Source organism: Sciurus vulgaris (assembly GCF_902686455.1).
Source record: "Sciurus vulgaris genome assembly, chromosome: 2".
In the NCBI taxonomy this organism is placed as follows: domain Eukaryota; kingdom Metazoa; phylum Chordata; class Mammalia; order Rodentia; family Sciuridae; genus Sciurus; species Sciurus vulgaris.
This window is the reverse complement of record NC_136462.1, coordinates 1,039,713-1,063,001: the sequence shown is the minus strand read 5'-3', so window position 1 is coordinate 1,063,001 and position 23,289 is coordinate 1,039,713. Positions and strand designations below refer to the sequence as shown.

Sequence of the window (23,289 nt, the reverse complement as noted above, 5' to 3'; positions counted from 1 at the left end):
AAAAATTTGGAAACAAGAATTGCACCAGTATTAGACTGCCATAAGTGGAGCGTAATGGGGGTTTTGGTGGGAACTAAGAAGACCAGAATGTGAATAGGAGTGTGGATACTAAATATGGGGCTCATGAGATTTCAGAGGAGTACTCCATTGGAAAGTGGAGTAAAGTCCATTCATGCACATTGTGCTCTGTCTAGGAAGCTGTCCACATTTTACCCATGTCCTCATATTATTTGTGAAGGTGAGTTTAAGTGTGATGGACTCATTAATAGGGCAGAGGGAATTTAAAGACAGAACAACTTTCAGGAAGGCATGGATAAGTCTGCCTGCTTTTAGCCACTGTTAGCATGATGATCAGGAGCAGAAAGCAGAGAAAAGAGACGTAAAAACTTGAAATTTGATGAGACATGTGTGAGTGAAACTGGGACAAGGGAACTTGGGATTGTTAAAGACAAGACAGCCACTTGAAAATTGCTCATACTTTCCCCAGAAACAAGAGAAAAATTGGGATCATGGCATCTCCATAATGTGCAAGACCCACAGCCATCTCAGGCTCAAGGGTGTAAAAGGAAAAATTCTTTGAGAAGAGACCATGTGGACACCATACTTGCGCAGGGTGGAGCAGAGAGTTGTTTAACCATTCTCCACCATGGGAATATACAGAGGTCATTGTAACATGGTCCAGGAGGTCTTTTGCTGCTGGAGATGGTGGCAGACCTGGGGAGCAATCACAATCTGCTGGTTCTGCAGGATTGCAGGATGCTGGGTGCAGGGAGTGGTCTTCCATTAAGATTTCAGGGAAGGAGGGGAAGGCCAGAAATTGCAGGGTCAGAGTTCCTGCAGAGTCCCTGAGAGGATAATGCATGAGGATGTGAAAAGATAGGTGAAATTTCAGGGACAATATCCAAGATAACAGATGCCAGCAATTTGGAATTTAGGCCAAGGAAATCTGCATGAATGAATCAGAGACAAGCCACAAGGGAGGTCATGAGGGCAGCAACCAGCAGGGTCACTGGAGCTGAGAGACATCAGAGCTGGGATGACACAGCAGATGCCATGTGCCTAAGTGCTGGACATGGAGATACAGGACTGTGCAGATGGATTTTGGTCTAGCTTTGGACCCATCCCTTCATTCTATGTCTCCTTTTTAACTTGTGGATAGGACAGGACATATTCACTCTGTGCCTTGAGAATTTAGATATACGAAATTTGTTTTGAAATTATTCCCAGAGTTAAGAGTTTGCCTTGAGACTCAAGAGATTTTGCACCTGGACTTTGGGTAACACCTGAACTGTTAAGAGAGAGGGGACTCCTGAAAATTAGCTCAGTGCATTTTGAAATGTGAGATGGGCATGGACTTTTGGGGACTGGGAAAGAGTACTAAAGTTTATAAATGGGATGTTTCCAAAAGGCCATGTTTGGCAATAATTTTCAGAGGTAGAATAATTAGATGATGAACATTGGAACCTAAGCAGTAGATTCAAGCAAGGACATGGTTTAAACAGGTGACAACCAAATGTAGGATGGGTGTGTTTGTTGGATGTAGGTCACTGGGGTTTTCCTTTGGATTTTTTTATGTCCCTTGTGAGCAGAGCTCTCCCTCTCTCTCAGTGTTACTATATGCTTAGGAGCTTTATTCCACCACCCTCCTCTGCCATGATTGTCCACCTCTTCTATGGACTACAGCTATGGAGTCCACTGCCTGTGGACTGAGACATTGAAATCCTGAACAAAATAACTATTTTCTCTTTACATGGACCACTATATATATTGGTCACAGTAATGCAAAAGGTGACTGAGACACTATCCAATGCCACATAATGAGCAGTTTAAACAATAATCAGGCTGCTTTTCTACAGGACGTGGTAGAGGAGAAGCAGTAGGATGACACAGAATGACACATGAACAGGCTCCATTGTGTGAGGACCTGACAGGAGGGAGGGCTGCTGTGGGACAGGGGGGAGGAGCAGACCCCAACCTGCAGAGCCAGGTGGGCCTGTTACACTCCAGGGGCCTTCCTGCCGTGAGGTACAGCATGAAAATGAAGAAAAACAACATTACTGGTGAATAAAAATATATAAAACTGTGAAATATTAGGTATATAACTAATGTGTTCAGAGAGATATTGAAAACTACAAAACTTTCTAGAAAAAATATAGCAAGACATTGAAGGAAACCCAGGGTCCCTGCTGTAGAAATATTAAAACTCTGAAACCCTTTTAATTCCCAAATAGAGCTATGGATTTAGAGCACTTCCTGTTATAAACCAAATGGAATGTTTTTACAGAATTATAAAAGTTATTTACAACACATTTTGAGCTAAATAAAGACCCTGAATATTCAAAACAGATTTTTAATTCATCACAGATATCTATAAGATTGCATTCATATTGGTGTAATCATGCAAGCTTTGACTGTAATTTTCTCCCATTCAGTCCTCATGACTTCCCATTTCCTCCTCTCCTTCCTCCTTCTGGTCCCTTCCTCTGCTCTGCTCATCTCTTTGTTGCAGGTTGGAGATGGCGTGTCCTAAATACTTCAATTTGTGCAAATGAGGCAGATGTGGGAAGATAAGTCATAAGCTCTAAATCTTGGGAGTGATCCTAAGTTGATGGATCAGGTGGGTGTGAATTGATTCAGGTGAGGTGTGGCTGAGGAGGAGAGTCACTGGGGTTTCCTGGAGAGTTCCCTCCTCCCTGAAGCCCCCAACATTTCCCCTGTGCTTGTTTACTTCCATTGTTGCCCTTCCACCAGGAGACTCTGTCCTCCTTAGGTCCATAGCAATGCAGTGACCTTCTACAATCTGGAGCCAGAACAAAGCTTACCTGCTCTATATTGGTCTTCTCAGGTGTTTTACCACAGGGAAGGAAAGATGACTGTCACAGAAATTAGTACCAGGAGAGGGGTCCATCTATGACAAGGTTAACGATGAGATTCAAAAGTCTTTAGAACTGGTTTTAGGAAAGAAATTGGAAAAGCCCGAGGATGCAGGATGGAGAAGCCTTACGAGATGTAATCAGGGCTCAGGGCTATTGTGGTGGGAGCTCAGAGGGCCAGAAGGCTGATAGGAATGAAAACCATGCTCATGAGGATTCCAAGGGAAATGAAGAATGGAGGCATTTCATGGTGTATTCCAGCAGAGAGCATGTATACACTTCCCATTTCTGAGCAGCCCTGGGAGGATGAATTAAAGGTAAGGAAGGAGATCCAAGATGGTGGACTAGAGGGAGGCTGTGTTTCTTGTTGCTCTGTAACTCTGGGTTCAAGCAGAGGATATCTGTTTCTTGATTGCTCACTGTCAGGTGTCTATCATCAGCAATTTGCCTGCCTCTTCCCTGTCCATCAACTGCCTTACACCTATCCAAAACCCAATGCACGAGATTCACCTACCAATTGTCTGACAACAGTCAGCAAACTGATCGTCAACCACCAGTGGAGCACCAGCTGCCTACTGTTGCCTGGAAGTTTACTGTTACCGTAACTGGAGGACCTCCTGCTGACCATGGCCACACCCTGAGCTGCAGCTCCCCATTAGCCAACAAATTTCAGAGCCAGAGCAGCCATCTTGGATAATCCTGGAAGCAATAGCTCCGATCATTATGTGAGGCAAATCCCATCCTGAGACGATTGCTGGAGGCTTGAAGCTCATTGTTAGGTACCTCTCATGGATCAGGCTACTGAAGCCTGGGAGATTTTATTATTATAAGACTGTTATACTGTAGATTTTCTTTTTTCCCCTTATTGAAAAAACATTAAGTTTTTATTTCTTTACTTTTCTTGCTCTATTTTCCTTTTGTTTACCTGTTCCCTCAGAGTCTCTTTCTCCCTTTTTGAATGATAACATCCAATTTCTTTTGATAACACTCTCACCCAATTATCTAGAACTTCTGTATTTTCTTCTCTTATCCCATCAACAGCCACATTCTATATCCCTCTGAATCCACTTTCTCCTCCATTTGAAACTGCAGACCTTATTGCAAATCTGTTTGTTTTACTAAAGATAATATTTGAACACATTCTGTTTATTATGACAATATTGTTATTGTCCTCATCAGGGCTATTTGTTCTAGGATTGCTTAGTGTCTGAATTGCACACTGCTAATATTGATCTTCTCTTAAAGAAAGGGTTTTGGAAACCTATAGGGCCACTATAAACTTATAGGGGGAAATCTGCAATACCCAAGATCTGCACTGCTAGAGGGGAAAATACATGAAAAAACAAGGGAAGAAAATGATCTAAACAAATCCAGATATTATATTAGTTGATGCCAATGATAGTATGTTAGAAGAAATGTCAGAAAAGGACTTCAGATTATACATGATTAAGATGAATCAGGAAGCAAAGGATGAGATAAGAGAGCAAATGCAGGCAATGAATGATCACACCAATAACCTGAAAGAGCAACTGGAGGAAGCTAAAGATCATTTCAACAAATAGATAGAGATCCTCAAAAGAAAAAACCAAACAGAATACCCTGAAATGAAGGAAACTATAAACCAAATAAAAACGTCAATGGAAAGCATCACCGAAAGACTCTACCAGTTGAAAGACAAAACCTGACAATGAAGACAAAATATTTAATCTTGAAAATAAAGTTGCCCAAACAGAGAAGATGGTAAGAAATCATGAACAGAATCTCCAAGAATTATGGGACATTATGAAAAAAACAAATTTAAGAATTGAGGAAGGCACAGAGATAAAAACCAAAGGAATGAACATCCTATTCAATAAAATAATATCAGAAAATTTCCCAATCTAGAAGAATGAAATTGAAAATCACACACAAGAGGCTTACCGAACACCAAATGCACAAAATCACAACAGGTCCACACCAAGGCATATTATAATGAAAATGCCTAACACTAAAAATAAAGACAGGATTTTGAAGGCCACAAGAGAAAAGTATCAGATTTCATATAGTGGGAGACCAATATGATGGCAGCCGACTTCTCAAACCAGACTCTAAAAGTTAGAAGGGCCTGGAACAACATATTTCAAGCTGGAAAGAACATGGTTGCCTACCAAGAACCATATACCCAGCAAAACTAACCTTCAGACTTGAAGATGAAATAAAATCCTTCCATGATAAACAAAATTTAAAAGAGTGTACAAAAATTGAAAGCCTGCGTTACAGAAAATTCCCAACAAAATATTCCATGAAAGAAGGAAAACAAATAGTAGGTCATCAAAGGGAGGAACTACCTTAGAGAAAAACCACTCAAAAGAGAAACCAAGCCAATTAAAAACCAAAAATAAGCCAAATGACTGGGAATACATCATATCTCAATAATAACCCTGAACTTTAATGGCCTAAACTCATCAATCAAAAGGCATAGACTGGCAGAATGGATTAAAAAGAAAGACCCAACAATATGCTGCCTGCAAGAGACTCATCTCATAGAAAAAGACATCCACAGACTAAGGATGAAAGGATGGGAAAAAACCTACCATGCACATGGACTCAGTAAAAAAGTGGGGGTTTCCATCCTTATATCAGATAAAGTGGACTTCAAGCCAAAGTTAGTCAGAAGGGATAAAGAAGGACATTTCATACTGCTTAAGGGAAGCATAAATCAGCAAGACATAACAATCATAAATATCTATGCCCCAAACAATGGTGCATCCCTGTACATCAAACAAATCCTTCTCAATTTCAGGAATCATATAGACTACAACACAATAATTCTGGGCAACTTTAATGCACCACTGTCACCACTAGATAGATCTTCCAAACAAAAACCAACCAAAGAAACCATAGAACTCAATAACACAATCAATAACCTAGACTTAATAGACATATATAGAATAATCCATCCATCAAAGTGTGGATTCACTTTCTTCTCAGCAGCTCATGAAACCTTTTCGAAAATAGACCATGTGTTATGCCACAAAGCAGCCCTTAAGAAATGCAAAAAAATAGAGATATTGCCTTGTGTGCCTTCTATCAGATCATGATGGACTGAGAGTAGAAATCAATGACAAATTAAAAAACAGAAATTACTCCAACACCTGGAGAGTAAATAATATGCTATTGAATGAAACATGGATAACAGAACACATAAGAGAGGAGATAAATAAGTCTTAGAGGTCAATGAGAACGACGATACAACATATCAAAATTTCTGGGACACTATGAAAGTGGTACTAAGAGGAACATTCATTGCATGGAGCACATTCCAGAAAAGAATGAAAAGTCAACAACTAAATGACCTAACATTACAGGTCAAAGCCCTAGAAAAAGATGTACAGAATAACAGCAAAATTAGTAGTAGACAGGAAATAAATAAAATCAGAGCTGAAATCAGTGAAATTGAAACAAAAGAAACAATGCAAAAAATTGACAAAACAAAAAGTAGGATCTTTGAGAAAGTAAACAAAATAGACAAACACTTAGCCACACTAACAAAGAGAAGGAGAGAGGAAACTCAAATTACTAAAATTCTTGATGAAAATGGAAGTATCACAACAGACACCACAGAGATACATAAAATAATGGCTGTTGCAGGCTATGCCATGCGGACAATGAGAAGATGGTGCCTGGCAGTCAGGCAGAAGTTGTTTTGATCACATCGATGGTGAAGAAGTCGGTTAACATAGACATAGCCAAGTGCTTTATCATTGGCCGTATTCAGTTAAGTCCACATACACACACACACACGTGCACATATATTCCCTAGTGCACCTGCTCATGTCTGTTTGACCTTTACCATGATTGGATAGCTAGCTCCTCACCTGATCTTCGCATGACTAGTGTTGTCCCTACCCTTCATTTCCTGGAGGGAATATAAGCCGGCTCTCCTCGACTGCTGGTGTTCTGGGTTCCTGAATCATCAATAAACTGCTTCAAATTCAAAAGTCTCACTGCCTGTTTGTCTCCCATGCAAAATTGTCTCCGCTGGTCAGCGTCAATGAGAAACTATTTCAAAACTCTGTATTCCACCAAAATAGAAACTACCGAAGACATTGACAAATTTCGAGACATATGCTCCTCCCAAACAGAACCAAGAGGACATACACAATTTAAACAGATCAATATCAAGCAATGAAATAGAAGAAACCATTAAAAATCTACCATCCAAGAAAAGCCCAGGACCAGATGGATTCTCAGCTGAGTTCTACAAGACCTTTAAAGAAGAACTCATTCCAATAATTCTCAAAGTATTTCAGGAAATAGAAAAGGAGGGTACCCTACCAAACTCATTCTTTGAAGACAATATCGCCCTCATACCCAAACCAGGAAGAGACACATCAAGGAAAGTATATTTTAGACCAATATCCTTGATGAGTATAGATGCAAAGATCCTTAACAAAATATTCTCAAACTATATCCAAAAGCTCATTAAGAAAATCGTGCACCACAATCAAGTGGGGTTCATCCCTGGAATGCAAGGATGGTTTAACATCCAAAAATCAATAAACGTAATTCATCATGTCAATGGACTTAAGGATAAGAATCACATAGTTCTTTCAATTGATGCAGAAAAAGTGTTTTAAAAAATACTACACACCTGCATGCTCCAAACAGTAGAAAAAATAGGGATAGTAGGAACATACCCCAACATTGAAAAGGCTATTTATGCTAAGCCCATGGCCAACGTCATTCTTAATGGAGAAAAAATGAAATCATTCCCTTATAAATGGGAATAAGACAGGGATGTCCTCTTTCACCACTTCTATTCAACATTGTCCTCGAAACTCTAGCCAGAGCAATTAGGCAGACCAAAGAAATTAAAGTGATATGAATAGGAAAAGAGGAACTTAAGCTGTCACTATTTGCTAATGACATAATTCTATATTTAGAGGATCCAAAAACCTTCTTCAGAAAGTTTTTGCATAAATCTAAAGCATTTTTATACGCATGTGACAAAACAGCTGAAAGGGAAATGAGGAAACCAACTCCATTTGCAATAGCCTCAAAAAAAAAATTGGTAATCAATCTAACCAAAGAGGTAAAAGATATCTACAATGAAAACTTCAAACATTGAAGAAAGAAATTGAGGAAGACCTTAGAAGAGGGAAAGTTCTCCTATGTTCTTGGATAGGCAGAATTAATATTGTCAAAATGGCCGTACTACCAAAAGTGCTATACAGATTCAATGCAATTCCAATTAAAATCTCAATGATGTACCTTACAGAAATAGAGCAAGCAATCATGAAATTCACCTGGAAGAATAAGAAACCCAGAATAGCTAAAGCAATCCTTAGCAGAAAGAATGAATCAGGGGGTATTGCAATACCAGAACTTCAACTATACTACAAAGCAATAGTAACAAAAACAGCTTGGTATTGGCACCAAAATAGGTGCCACTTCCATTGTGGAGATTCCTTAGAAAACTTTGAATAGACCTACCATTTGACCTATTTATCCCACTCCTCTGCCTATACCCAAAGGAATTAAAATCAGCATACTACAGAGATACAGCCACATCAATGTTCATAACTGCTCAATTCACAATAGCAAGACTGTGGAACCAACCTAGATGCCCTTCAATGGATGAATGGATAAAGAAACTGTGATATATATATATATATATATATATATATATATATATATACACACACACACACACACACACACACACACACACAAACAAATACACACACTCATACAATGGAATATTACTCAGGTATAAAGAATAATAAAATCATGGCATTTACAGGCAAATGGATGAAACTGGAGAATATCATGCTAAGTGAGATAAGCCAATCTAAAAAAAACAAAGGATGAATGATCCCGCTGATAAGTGGATGATGACACATAATGGGAGTGGGAGGGAGGCAAGAATGGAGGAAGGAGGGACTGTATAGAGGGAAAAGAGGGGCGGGAGGGGTGGGAGGGAAGGGAAACCTAACAGAATGATTCAAACACCAATACCCTATGTAAATGTATGAATATGCAAATGGTATCCTGTTACTCCATGTACAAACAGAAACAACATGTATCCCATTTGTTTACAATAAAAATAAATTAAAATTAAAAAAATATATTTGTAGAACTTTACAAGAATGCCACTCTTATGTATGTTAACACGTAATATGTACACAATATTTTAAGTGAATGTAGTGTTTTTTAAATTCTGTTTTTATTCACAAAAGGGAAAATATTGATAGACAATCTACAAAAATTAAAAAAACATAATGGTAAGGAACTAGTTAATCTGTTGGTGCAAGATTCAAGGCAGCACAGCTGCAGGAGGTGGCATAGTACTGGTCTTTGTTGTGAGCTAGGTCTATGGAGAACATCAGTAGCAGAATACAGAGCAGAAAAATTTGAAGACTTGGAGATGAGTCAGAATTATACATGTAAAACTGGGGATAATGAATTTGGGGGTTTGGAAGAGATTACAGACAAAATGGGATGGTAAGAACTCTATGGAGACATTAGGACAGATGCCTCAAGGACCTCTAAGGAATTTCCAAGGGAACACACACTGCAGGGTCAGGAATATAGAAGGAAGATCCCATGAGTTGAGATAGTGGGGCCCCCACTCACATCAGGGAACTAGGAAGTGGCTTCTCCATGCTCCCTCCTGGGCACTAAGAGGCCAGAGCAGCCATGACCCCAGTGGACTCAGTTCCTGCTTGATCTTCCAGCATACCTTGGTATCATGCACAGGGTGCTTCTTCTTTAGGAATGCACGATGCTGCAGTGAGTTGTTCATGGAGGCCGCCACTGGTAAGAAGTTCTGGGAGGCCAACAATGAGTAGAACGGCCAAAATCCCTGTGTCAACCTGAGGAATATGATGTTTGGACCTGTGAATGTGAGCCTGAAGCCGAAATGGAGACCCTAGAAACTAAGGGATGGTAGTCATATGCACTGTGTCCCAAGGACAGCTGCTGGCTGTGGAGAGAGAGGATATGGCAGAGGCCATGAGGGCAGCAGCAGGCAGCACCACAGGGTCAGGCAGGCCAATCACTTAGGAGAACACACCTCTCCTTCTTGTGACCCTGAAGCCACAGGACTGGCTTGTCCATTTGGGGTTTCTTTCCAGTTCTTTTCCCTTCAATTCTCTCTATAGTCCTAGTCCTCCTGCTTCAAATGGGATGTTTATTGATGTCATTGTGTACTGGATACATGTGACCTGCTTCTGATTTTGAAAGGGCCTGTCAGCCAAGTGTTTGCCTTTACTGAGGTGAGACTTTGACGTCGGCATTTTGGGAAATGCAGGGACTTTTCAAACCATGATGACTCTCAGAGAAGAACCATATTCACTTCACACTGTGAGATGGACATGAAATTTGGGATCTAAGCTTTGAAAGTAGTGGTGTGGATTTAAGGTGACCTCCCACAACCTCGGCCTTAGTGCTGGAGGTGAAAAGATCACAGTGTGAGCTACAAACATATCAGTCCATCCTAGTCAGAATGGACTACCTGGGCGGAACCTGTAGGTGGGTGAGGAGTGCCTGGAGGGGCCGTCACTGTGCCCCAGCCCCCTTACTTTCTCCCTTATTCCTGCTAACCAAGACCTACACCTGTTGCCTCCACCTCCATTCTTCCTTGGGGGGTTGGCTCACCTCAGATACAGCATGGTAGAGTTGGATGATCATGTACTGACCCTCTGAAACTATCAGCCAGGATGAAATTTCTGATCGTGTTGGGTCTTCATGTAGATTGGTCAGAGGGATATATTTATTAAATTCATTGAACTTGTTGTATTGATCACATCTCAACTAAGTATTTAAATAGATCAAAAGATGATTATTAAATTAATGACAGGTGAATGACAGATTACAAACAGATAGGCCTGTGTTTGATTATACACACATAGACATAAACATATGGAGAAAAGAGAAAGGCAGGTAAAAAATGAAAGTGATAGAAGATAGAAAGATGGTAGACAAGTTATGGATAGACTCAGTGAGCTTGTCTCAAGCCATTGTCCATAGGTCAGCAGCCTTGGTTGAGGCTCTGGTGTGTGGAGGAGCCACAGGTGGAGGACTGTGTGCTTCATAATTGTGGATGTGTGCGGACCTGCCACAATGCCTTGGCATCTCACGAATGGTTGCTGCCACTTTCCCCACTTTTTGAACCCCTAGATCCCCAAGGCTTCTGCTCACAGAATGGTTGGATTCTGTCACAGGCCAGACCTGGCTTAAACTAATCTTCATGGACCCCAGGATGGGCAGAGCTGGGCTTTGACTCCCACAGGTGTGTGACTTGTCCTTGCCCTTGTTCTGCCTCTGCTGTGGGCCCCCTGCTTCTTCCTATGTCCATGCTCAGGTCACTCACTCCCAATCCAGGGGACATATGAGAGGAGTGAGCAGTGTCCTCTGTGCAAAGAGACTGGCTGTGCTCTGGGTTTCCATGTTAGTAGGAGAGTCACAGCAGATTCACTTTGTGGAATGAGCTGAGATGAGGCTTAAGGTGGGCACCAGAGGCTCTGGGCCTCATCAGAACTGGCATTTGGGTTCTCGATTGTGAGATGTGAGCAGCGTTGAGCTCCCTACACCCAGGATCCAGGAGAAGTCCCACTGCCTTGCAGACACCCAGACTGACTCCAGACCCTACCATGGGCCTTGGTAGGAGCAGAGCAGCAGCAGGACCCTGTGGACCCACTTCCACATGCAGGATGCTACCTGCCCAGGGAAACCTCAGGCAATAACTGACCAGGGTGTGGAGAGCTCATCAGGGAGAGAGCAGGTGGAGATGTGGCCAAGGGAGGAGGAAGTCGGCAGTCACCAGGAGAACCATGTTGTCAATGGAGGATCCTGATGACAGCTAAGGACACTGTGTGGGAGGCTGAGCAACATACACAGGTTTTCATTTAAGGTGTGTGTGTGTGTGTGTGTGTGTGTGTGTGTGTGTGTTGTGTGTGTGTGTGTGTGTGTGTGTGTGTGTCTGAGGTCTCTGGGATCCCACTCACTACTCTGGAAGATAAGGCTGCACAATGGTGTGAATTTACACCTGCCTGCCCTGGGGAGGTGTGAGTCCAGGTCAGTGTATAAAGAGCACATGGCAAGTTCATGGGTGTGATGGGTTGAGGTGTCTGAGAGCCTGCTGAGCTCTCCCCATGTGCGTCCTCTTCAGCTGTCCAGGAACTGACTGGCTAGAGCAGGAGGCAGGCCTGGATCTCAGGGACAGCAATGCAAAAATGTAGCAGAATCTGCATTCCAGGAGTATCACCTATACAGACACACATAAAACACACAGACACATAAAACAGAAACATATATGTACACATGGACACACAGATTCACACAGGTACTGTGAAGCCAGACACTAGGTCTGCGGAGAAAGACATGTGTCACCTTATAAGAGAACATTGTGGTATGAACTGAGGCAGATAAAACCCCTCTATTCTCTATGAAGGGAACAAGGGACACCCAGATCAGTTGGAGAGAAACCATACACTCTTCTCCAAAGCTGCTCTGAACATGGAACCTGTGATCCCTGTATGTCTAGCGACCCCTGCTGGACCTAGGGACCCTGCAGGGAGGTTTGTGTCTGGGCTCACACTGAGGTCCCCTCATATTATCTCTGGCACAGTAATACATGGCCATATCCTAGGTGGTCAGGAACCTGAGCTGCAGGGAGAACTGGTTCTTGGATGTGTCTCTGAAGATGGATACTCAGCTTTTGAAGGATGGGCAATAGTAAGTGCAACCATCATATCATATGCACCCTATCCACTCCAGCCCCTTCCCAGGGGCCTGAAGGATCCAGCTCCAGCAGTAATCAGCACTCGTGATGGAGAATCCAAACACAGGAGAGGTGAGAGACAGAGTCTGCGAGGACTTCACCAGGCCAGCTCCTGACTCCTGCAGCTGTACACAGCACAGGATACCAAGGGACAAGGACAGAGAGCCCCTGTCAGTCACCTGCAGTCACAACAACCTCATGGACCCAGCTCTGACACTGGGGACACTCACCTTGGGGAGCTGTGACCAGGCACAGGAGAAGACCCAGCAGCCTCATCTTCTAGACCACACCTGCCTTCCCAGAGAGCTCAGCCCTGTGTGAGCAGAGAACTGTGAGCTCCCACAGCCCAGAGGGCATTTGAACCCAGAGCAGGAGGAGGAATTTGCATGTGGCTGAGGCTCTTCTTATATCTGGAAAGGCTGAGGCCAGGCTGCCCAGGTCATTAAAGCTTCTGAGATGTGTCCATCCGTTGCATCCAAGTGGAACCTTACCTAGAACAGGAGAGCAGTTTATTTAGAGTGCACTAGAAGGCTGTCAGAGGAGGAGCCCACCTTCCTGAGCCCAGCACTGCCTAGCCCAGCCCATCCTCCCTGGACCTGGGAGAATCTTAGAGTGATAGAAACTTTCCTAGCATCCAATACATCCTAAGTTCAACTCTTAGTCCTGAAGGAAGAGCCCTCAATAGTGACAGAAAAAGAGGACAGGACTGAGGACGGTGTTCCTCACATCCAGGAAAAGAACCCTCCCTTTTTTCTCATTATTAGCCCTTCTCTTATTTCTGTGGGATTTGGGGGCAAAGCACTGGGTAGGAGAGGAGGGAGCATTAGGGGAGAGGGTTCCTGCTGTGTGCCCACTGCCCTGCCCTCCACCCACTGACAGCTTTTCATCCCGACTGTTGAGCAAATACCTGTGGACAGGAGTGGGCTGTAACCTGCCCTGAGCTCTTCCACTCATCTGTCCTGCTCTCTGGTCTCCACTAAGAGAGGACAGCATGGGAGGGGCTGGGCCATGGTGAGGGTCCTGGAAGCAGAGGCAGCTCTTAACTGCAGCCTGAGGCTGAGAGCCACTGAGTCCACCAAGAGCAGCAGAGCCAGGCTAACAGCAGACAGGGAGGACATGCAGGGCAGGCTGGGCGAGGAGGGAGGCCCAGGGCTCCTTCCTTGTGCAGCATCACTGCAGTGAGAACTGTGCTGCCCACAGCACCCTCATGTGGAGGACACAGTGGACACACTCCTTAGTCAGGGGGATTCACTGAGAGGACAAGTGTAGGTGCTGACCTCCTGATGAGGATTCAGGAACTGATCTCCTGCCTAACTGAGTGAACACAACCTGCTAATGAGACATGTAGACACCTGTCCTTATTCACTGTGGTGTTGACCATGACCTCACTGCAAACCCTGAACCTGCAGACACCCTCCTCCTGGTGCTGGAGAGGCTCAGGGAAGGTCTTGCTGGCCTCTATGTTTTCACTAACTCCAAATCTTTGTGTTTCCTCTTGGTGAAGTTTCCAAGTCATAGCAAATTTAAAAGCTGATCCTGCAGTCAAACCAAATGTGAGACATTCCTCATAATCCCACCTCCTGACATTGAAGCCTGAACCCTCTAGGTGAGCCTTCACAAATCTCCTGTGCCAGGTATGAATCGGGGGCTCCTGTTTAGGTAGTATGCCCGTGTACAGCCTCCACACCATTTGTGTAATCATACATCTTTCACACCCCTGTCCCCTCCTCCCTTTCATTTCCCTCTATAATCTAAGAAACCGTGTTATTTATACTGAGTGAAATATTATTCAGTTACAAAGAAGAATAACATTATGTGTAGATAAATGGATGGAATTGGAGAATGTCATGCTAAGTGAAATAAATCAATCCCAAAAAACCAAAGACCAAATAATTTTCCTTATCAGTGGATAATGACTGTTTTGATCCTACTGGTCCTTATCTCTATGCACTTAATATTAACATGATGGCGGGAGCATAGGTCACTTCGTGGTCGGATGTAAAATCACACAGAGAAGCATGAGTGGGGGTCACTGTCTGTGAGCTCATATGTGGCAAGTGTGACTGAGCATTGGGTTTGCTCTTGCCCTGGACATGACTGATCCCTTGACCCTCCTCCAGTTCCCAGGTGCACACACCTGGTGAGTCCTCAGAACCTGTCCTGCATTGGAAATGGGATGTGCATCTTCTCCCCTCTGCTGCTACATGCTCTCCAGGGCTACATCCAGCTGTGGGCCTCAGAGGTACCTGCAGTGGGAAGGCTGTGCCTCCCTATGAGGGCTTCCTTCAGCTAAGGAGAGTCCAGTTTGAGAGGAAACATCAGGTCCACATGATGCTGCCATTTGTGATGGGCAGAGGACACAGATATGGGCAGGGAGAAATCCACCCCGTGTCTTCACTTTTAATTGCCATGAGCTGAGTGCACACAGGGCCATGTGAAGACCCCTCACAAGGGAAAAAGAACAGTCAGTGTCCCCACAGAACCAGTGCTGTGTTGAAGGTCAGGCTCAATTCCCACCACTGCAACTGGCCCTCAATATTCTCCCTCCACATGGTTACCATGTTCCTCCAGCCATTTGGAAACTCACAAAACAAGGCCAGACAGTCTAAGCTCTTTTGGCCTGTGGAGTGGCCCTCAGCCTCAGCACTGTAGACCTGACCCTGGTTCACCTGGCCATTGTCACAGGTGGTAGCCATAATGGTCTCTCCCATGTTAGATGCAGTGACACAGACACAGCCCCTGCTAGTGCAGTTAGAAGAGGCTCCAGCTATGTATCCATGGTGATTTGGTCATTGTTGGGTCATGTGTCCCTCAGAGTGAGATGAAGGCAGGGCAGCAACTGGCCATAGGGCCTCTGCTGAGTGAAGGAGGCTGCCGCTCTGGGAGAATGAAGCCCTCTCCATGGTTCCCATTCTCGACTTCCAGAATCCTCCTCCTCCAGTCCAGGGAATGTGGTGATTCCTTTATTTGTATTTTTCATTCACAGTTTTTTGAGTTTTTTATATATTCTGGAAATTGGTGCTCTATCTGAAGTATGAGTGGCAAAGATTTTCTCCAACTCTGTAGGTTCTTTCTTCATATTGCTCATAGTTTCCTTTGCTGAGAGAAAGATATTTAGTTTGAACCGATTCCAGTAATTGATTCTTGCTTTTATTTCTTGAGCTATGGAAATCCTGTTAAGGAAGTCTGATCCTAAGTCACCAAGTTGAAGATTTAGACCTACTTTTTCTTCTATAAGATGCAGGTTCTCTGGTCTGATTTCAAGGTCCTTGATCCATTGTGAGTTGATTTTTGTGCAGGGTGAGAGATAGGGGTTTAGTTTCATTCTGTTGCATATAGACTTCCAGTTTTCCCAGCACCATTTGTTGAAGAGGCTATCTTTTCTCCATTGTATATTTTTGTCACCTTTGTCTAGTATGAGAAAATTGTATTTATTTGGTTTTGTGTCCATGTCCTCTATTCTGCACCACTGATCTACCTGTCTATGTTGGTACCAATACCATGGTGTTTTTGTTACTGTTGCTTTGTAGTATTGTTGAAGTTCTGGTATTGTGATACCCCCTGTTTCATTCTTCCTGCTAAGGATTGCTTTAGCAATTCTGGGTTTCTTATTCTTTCAGATGAATTTCATTATTGTTTGCTCTATTTCTGTAAGTTACAACATTGGGATTTTAATTGGAATTGCATTGAATCTGTGTAACACTTTTGGTAGTATGGCCCTTTTGACAATATTAATTCTGCCTATCCAAGAACATAGGAGATCTTTCCATATTGTAAGGTCTTCCTCAATTTTTTCTTCAATATTTCGTAGTTTTCATTATAGACATCTTTTACCTCTTTGGTCAGATCGATGCCCAAGTATTTTTTTTTAGGCTATTGCAAATGAATTTGTTTGCTTCATTTCATTTTCAGATGTTTTATCACTTGCATATAAAAATACTTTGGATATATGCATGTTGATTTAATGGCCTGCTTTTTGCTGAATTCATTGATAAGGTCTAGAAGTTTTCTGGAGGAGTATTTTGGATCCTCTAAATATAGAATCATGTCATCAGCAAATAGTGACAGCTTAAGTTCCTATTTATCTATTCATATCCCTTTAATTTCTTTAGTCTGAATAATTGCTCTGGCTAGAGTTTCGAGGACAATGTTGAATAGAAGTGGTGAAAGAGGACATCCCTGTCTTGTTCCCATTTTCAAAGGGAATGGTTTCAGTTTTTCTCCATTAAGAATGATGTTGGCCATGGCTTAGCATAAATGGCCTTTACAATGTTGAGGAATGTTCCTACTATCCCTATTTTTTCTACTGTTTGGAGCATGAAGGGGTGCTGTATTTTGTTGATTGCTTTTTCTGCATCATTTGAAACAACCATATGATTCTTTTCCAGAAGTCTATTGACATAATGGATTACATTTATTGATTTACGGATGTTAAATCATCCTTGCATTCCAGGGATTAACCCCACTAGATGGAGGTGCACGATTTTCTTAATATGTTTTTTGGTATGGTTTGCCAATATTTTGTTTAGGATCTTTGCATCTATACTCATTAAGAATATTGGTCTCTTATTACTAGAGATGTTGAACATTTTTCCATATGTTTGTTGATTGCTTGTAGATCTTCTTCTGTGAAGTGTCTATTCATTTCCTTAGCCCATTTGTTGACTGGACTATTTGAATTCTTGGAGTAGAGTTTTTTGAGTTCTTTATAGATTCTGGAGATTAGTGCTCTATCTGAAGTATGATTGGCAAAGATATTCTCCCACTCTGTAGGCTCTTTCTTCGCATTGCTGATAGTTTCCTTTGCTGAGAGAAAGCTTTTTAGTTTGAATCTATCCCAGTGGTTGATTCTAGCTTTTATTTCTTGTGCTATGGGAGTCCTGTTAAGGAAGTCTGGTCCTAGACCAACAAGGTGAAGATTTGGACCTACTTTTTCTTCTATAATCTGCAGGGTCTCTGGTCTGATTCCGAGGTCCTTAATCCATTTTGAGTTTAGTTTCGTGCATGGTGAGAGATATGGGTTTAGTTTCATTCTGTTGCATATGGATTTCCAATTCTCCCAGCACCATTTGTTGAAGAGGCTATCTTTTCTCCATTGCATATTTTTGGCCCCTTTGTCTAGTATGAGAAAATTGTATTTATTTGTGTTTGTGTCCGTGTCCTCTATTCTGTACCATTGATCTACCTTTCTATTTTGGTACCAATACCATGCTGTTTTTGTTACTATTGCTTTGTAGTAGAGTTGAAGATCTGGTATTGCAATACCCCCTGTTTCACTCTTCCTGCTAAGGATTGCTTTAGCTATTCTGGGTTTCTTATTCTTCCAGATGAATTTCATAATTGCTTGCTCTATTTCTGTAAGGTACGTCTTTGGGATTTTAATTGGAATTGCATTGAATTTGTATAGCACTTTAGGTAGTATGGCCATTTTGACAATATTAATTCTTCCTATCCAAGAACATGGAAGATCTTTCCATCTTCTAAGGTGTTCTTTAATTTCTTTCTTTAGTGTTGTATAGTTCTCATTGTAGAGGTCTTTCACCTCTTTTGTGAGATTGATTCCCAAGTATTTTATTTTTTCGAGGCTATTGTGAATGGGGTAGTTTTCCTAATTTCTCTTTCTGAAGAAAACAACCCTAAGATTCCATCTCACCCCAATTAGAATGGCGATTATCAAGAATACGAGCAACAACAGGTGTTGGCGAGGATGTGGGGAGAAAGGTACACTCATACACTGCTGGTGGGGCTGCAAATTAGTGCACCCACTATGGAAAGCAGTGTGGAGATTCCTTAGAAAACTTGGAATGGAACCACCATTTGACCCAGCTATCCCACTCCTTGGCCTATACCCAAAGGACTTAAAATCTGCATACTACAGAAATACAGCCACATCAATGTTCATAGCTGCTCAATTCACAATAGCCAGACTGTGGAACCAACCTAGATGCCCTTCAATTGATGAGTGGATAAAGAAACTGTGGTATATATATACAATGGAATATTACTCAGCCATAAAGAATGACAAAATTATGACATTTGCAGGCAAATGGATGAAATTGGAGAATATCATGCTAAGTGAGATAGGCCGATCTCAAAAAGCCAAAGGACGAATGATATCGCTGATAAGTGGAGGATGACACATAATGGGGGGGAGGGAAGGGTTAGAGTTAGGGTTAGGGAGGGGGGCAAGTATGGAGGAAGGAACTACTGTATAGAGGGTAAAGAGGGGTGGGAGGGGTGGGGGAAAGGGAAAAAATAACAGAATGAATCAAACAACATTGCTCTATGTAAATTTATGATTACACCAATGGTATGCCTTTACGCCATGTACAAACAGAGAAACAACATGTATCCCATTTGTTTACAATTAAAAAAATAAATAAATTAAAAAAAAAACAAACATTTACATAGTCCCTTTTAACAAATCAAAAAAAAAAAAAAAGAATATTGGTATTGGTCTCAAATTTTCTTTCCTTGATGTGTCTTTTCTGGGTTTGGGTATGAGGGTGATTTTAGCTTCATAGAATGAGTTTGGTAGGGTACCTGCCAGGGTCCAGCCCTAGCAGGAGTCCATGGGTTCCACACTGGCAAACGGGGCATGGGGAGACAGCATCAGCGATGGATGGAGAATGAAAGACACAGACTCTAGTTCTGGTGCAATCAATCCCACTTTACTCTGGGGAAGGCTGGGTTTATATACACTTTTCTTCAGGCTATGATGACAGGCTTATGATTAATAAAATCAAAGAAGTTTCCAAAGCATAGGCAGAAATTGTTTTTACCAAAAGATTGTGAGAAATCAGTAACCATACAGATTACAAATTTTTAACTAAGTCAATGAGCTAATACAATGTTTATTTCCTTAATATCTAAACTCTATGTGACTTATGACTATTATTATTCTCGCGGTTAAAGTGATAGACAAATAATCTCACACGACCATTTCTACTAGGTCCATCTGATTAATATCTAAATTGCTACGTTACAGGAGGGCAACAGTCCCAATGGTTCCCATGGCTAAGTTTTTATACTAAATAGATTACATTGTCTTATGTAGCTCCTTTTCCCAGAACAGGGCATTGTGTACCAATGTTGATTATAGGAGTGACCTATTCTTTGTAGGAAGGAAGGGATGTTGTGAAACCTTATTCTTTTACCTTACCACCACACATAAACACAACCATCATCTGGATTAAACCACCCTGTAGGAGACAGGGGGAGATCTATATCTACCTTCTCTAAGGGCTTGCCTTTAGGGGGTACCAGGGCTTGCCATTGATAAAATAAGCTAGTCCACATCTAGTAGCTATTGGGGGAGGTGCTTTTTGCATACTCATGGTTGGAAAGACAGACGGTTCCATGGCCAAATTTATGTACTGCATTACATGTTCATAACAAGCACCCCAGGAAGAAGACACATCACACAGTGGTAAAAGATTTTTTACTATTTGTGGCTGAGAAGGAGTTATAGTCCCTAATGTTTTATTAATATTCTTGGGAAATTCCATAGTATTCCCTTCACCCTCAGTGATTACAACCAAGGAATAGTATGAGCAATATAATATTAGAAACATAATGCAGAAAAAGGACCAGAGCCCGGAGGCAGCATCTGGCATCTCCCGGGGACGATGAGCCCTTGCAAACATCATTCCCCCGGTGGATCCTTGTCAAGCACTGGTTGGATTGCCAGGCACTCCCGCAGGTACCCTCCTTTTCTATTTCCTGGAATACTTTGAGAAGTATTGGAATGAGTTCTCCTTTGAAGGTCTTGTAGAACTCAGCTGAGAATCCATCTGGTCCTGGGCTTTTCTTGGATGGTAGGTTTTTAATTTCTTCTCCTATTTCATTGCTTGATATTGATCTGTTTAAATTTTGTACGTCCTCCTGGTTCAGTTTTGGAGGATCATATATATCTAGAAATTTGTCATTGTCTTCAGTAGTTTCTATTTTGTTGGAAGACAGATTTTCAAAGTAGCTTCTCATTATGTTTTGTATCTCAGTGGTGTCTGTCATGATATTTCCTTTTTCATCATGAATTTTAGTAATTTGAGTCTTCTTTCTCCTTCTCTTTGTTAGTGTGGTTAATGGTTTGTCTATTTTGTTTACTTTCTCAATGAAACTACTTTTTGTTTCTCAATTTTTTGAATTGTTTCTTTTGTTTCAATTTCATTGATTTCAGCTCTGATTTTATTTATTTCCTGTCTTCTACTGATTTTGCTGTTATTCTGTTCATCTTTTTCTAGGGCTTTGAGCTGTAATGTTAGGTCATTTAGTTGTTGACTTTTCATTCTTTTCTGCAATGTGCTCCATGCAATGAATGCTCCTCTTAGTTTGACCTCTAAGAATTTTTTTATCTCCTCCCTTATGTTTTCTGTAATCCATGTTTCATTCAATAGCATATTATTTAGTCTCCAGGTGTTGGAGCAGTTTCCATTTTTTTAATTTTGTCATTGATTTCTACTCTCAGTCCATTATGATCTGATAGAACATAAGGCAGTATCTCTAATTTTTTGCATTTCCTAAGGGCTGCTTTGTGGCATAACATATGGTCTATTTTCGAGAAGATTCCACGTGCTGCTGAGAAGAAAGTGAATCTGCTGGTTAATGGATGGAATATTCTTTATATGTCTATAAAGTCTAGGTTATTGATTGTGTTATTGAGTTCTATGGTTTCTTTGTTTGGTTTTTGTTTGGAAAATCTATATAGTGGTGACAACTGTGTATTAAAGTCACCCAGAATTATTGTGAAATTGAGGAGGATTTGTTTGATGTACAGGGATGCACCTTTGTTTGGGGCATAAATATTACAATTGTTATGTCTTCCTGATTTATGGTTCCCTTAAGCCGGATGAAATGTCCATCTTTATCCCTTCTGACTAACTTTGGCTTGAAGTCCACTTTATCTGATATAAGGATGGAAACCCCCACTTTTTTACTCAGTCCATGTGCATGGTAGGTTTATTCCCATCCTTTCACCTTTAGTCTGTGGATGTCTTTTTCTATGAGATGAGTCTCTTGCAGGCAGCATATTGTTGGGTCTTTCTTTTTAATCCATTCTGCCAGTCTATGCCTTTTGATTGATGAGTTTAGGCCATTAACTTTCAGGGTTATTATTGAGATATGATTTGTATTCCCAGTCATTTGGCTTATTTTTGGTTTTTAAGATGGCTTGGTTTCTCCTTGGAGTGCTTTTTATCTAAGGTAGTTCCTCCCTTTGATGACCTCCATTGTTGTTTTTCATTTCCTCCTCATGGAAAATTTTGTTGAGAACATTCTGTAGTGCAGGCTTTCTATTTGTAAATTCTTTTAACTCTTGTTTATCATGGAAGGATTTTATTTCATCTTCAATCTGAAGGTTAGTTTTGCTGGGTATATGGTTCCTGATTGGCAACCATGTTCTTTCTAGCTTGAAATATGTTGTTCCATGCCCCTCGTCACTTTTAGAGTCTGGGTTGAGAAGTCGGCTGCTATCCGTATTGGTCTCCCCCTAGATGTAATCTGATGCTTTTCTCTTGCAGCCTTCAAAATCCTATCTTTATTTTTAGTGTTAGGCATTTTCATCATAATGTGCCTTGTTGTGTACCTGTTTTGATTCTGTGCATTTGGTGTTCTGTAAGCCTCTTGTATGTGATTTTCCATTTCATTCTTCAGGTTGGGAAATTTTCTGATATTGTTTTATTGAATAGGTTGTTCATTCCTTTGGTTTGTATCTCTGTTCCTTCCTCAATCCCAATAATTCTTAAGTTTGTTTTTTTCATGATGTTCCATAGTTCTTGGAGATTCTGTTCATGATTTCTTACCATCTTCTCTGTTTGGGCAACTTTATTTTCAGGATTAAATATTTTGTCTTCATTGTCTGAGGTTCTGTCTTTCAACTGGTCTAGTCTGTTGGTGATGCTGTCCATTGAGTTTTTTAATTTGGTTTATAGTTTCTTTCATTTTATGGATTTCTGTTTTTTTTTTCTTTTTTCTTTTGAGAATCCCTATCTCTTTGTTGCAATGATATTTTGCCTTCTGCACTTGCTCTTTCAGCTTATTGGTATTATCATTCATTGCCTGCATTTGCTCTCTTATCTCATCTTTTGCTTCTTGAATCATCTTAATCATGTATAATCTAACGTCCCTTTCTGACATTTCTTCTAATATACTGTCATTGGATTCTATTAATTTAGTATCTAGATTTGTTTGGATCATTTTCTTCTCTTGTTTTTTCATGTTGTTCATGTATCTTCCACTCTAGCAGTGCAGATCTTGGGTGTTGCAGATTTCCCCCTATAGGCGTATAGTGGCCCTATAGGTTTCCAGAAACTTTTCTTTAAGAGGTGATCAATATTAGCAGTGCCCAAATGAGAAATTATGCAACCCTAGACCACATAGCCCCTACGACGACAATAACAATATTGTCATAATAAACAGAATGAGATCAAATATATTCTTCATTAAAACAAACAGATTTGCATTAAGGTCTGCAGTTTTAAATGGAGAACAAAGAGGATGCAGAGGCATGTACAATGTAGCTGTTAATGGGATAGGAAAAGAATATACAGAAGTTCTAGATAATAGTGTGAGAGTGTAATCAAAAGAAATTGGATGTTATCATTCAAAAAGGGAAAATATACTCTTGGGAACAGGTAAACAAAAGGAAAAGAT

At 41.3% G+C, this 23,289-nt stretch overlaps 1 long non-coding RNA gene across 1 annotated transcript in view; it reads left to right on the top strand.

Annotated features, from left to right (window-relative positions):
• Positions 1-2,605: 2,605 nt before the first annotated feature.
• The window catches only part of LOC306653303, a 242,230-nt gene continuing 221,546 nt past the window's right edge, over positions 2,606-23,289 (top strand). Inside the window, exon 1 of the long non-coding RNA XR_013761693.1 lies at positions 2,606-2,669. This is a non-coding gene — a long non-coding RNA (uncharacterized lncRNA). The remainder of the gene's footprint in view (positions 2,670-23,289) is intronic.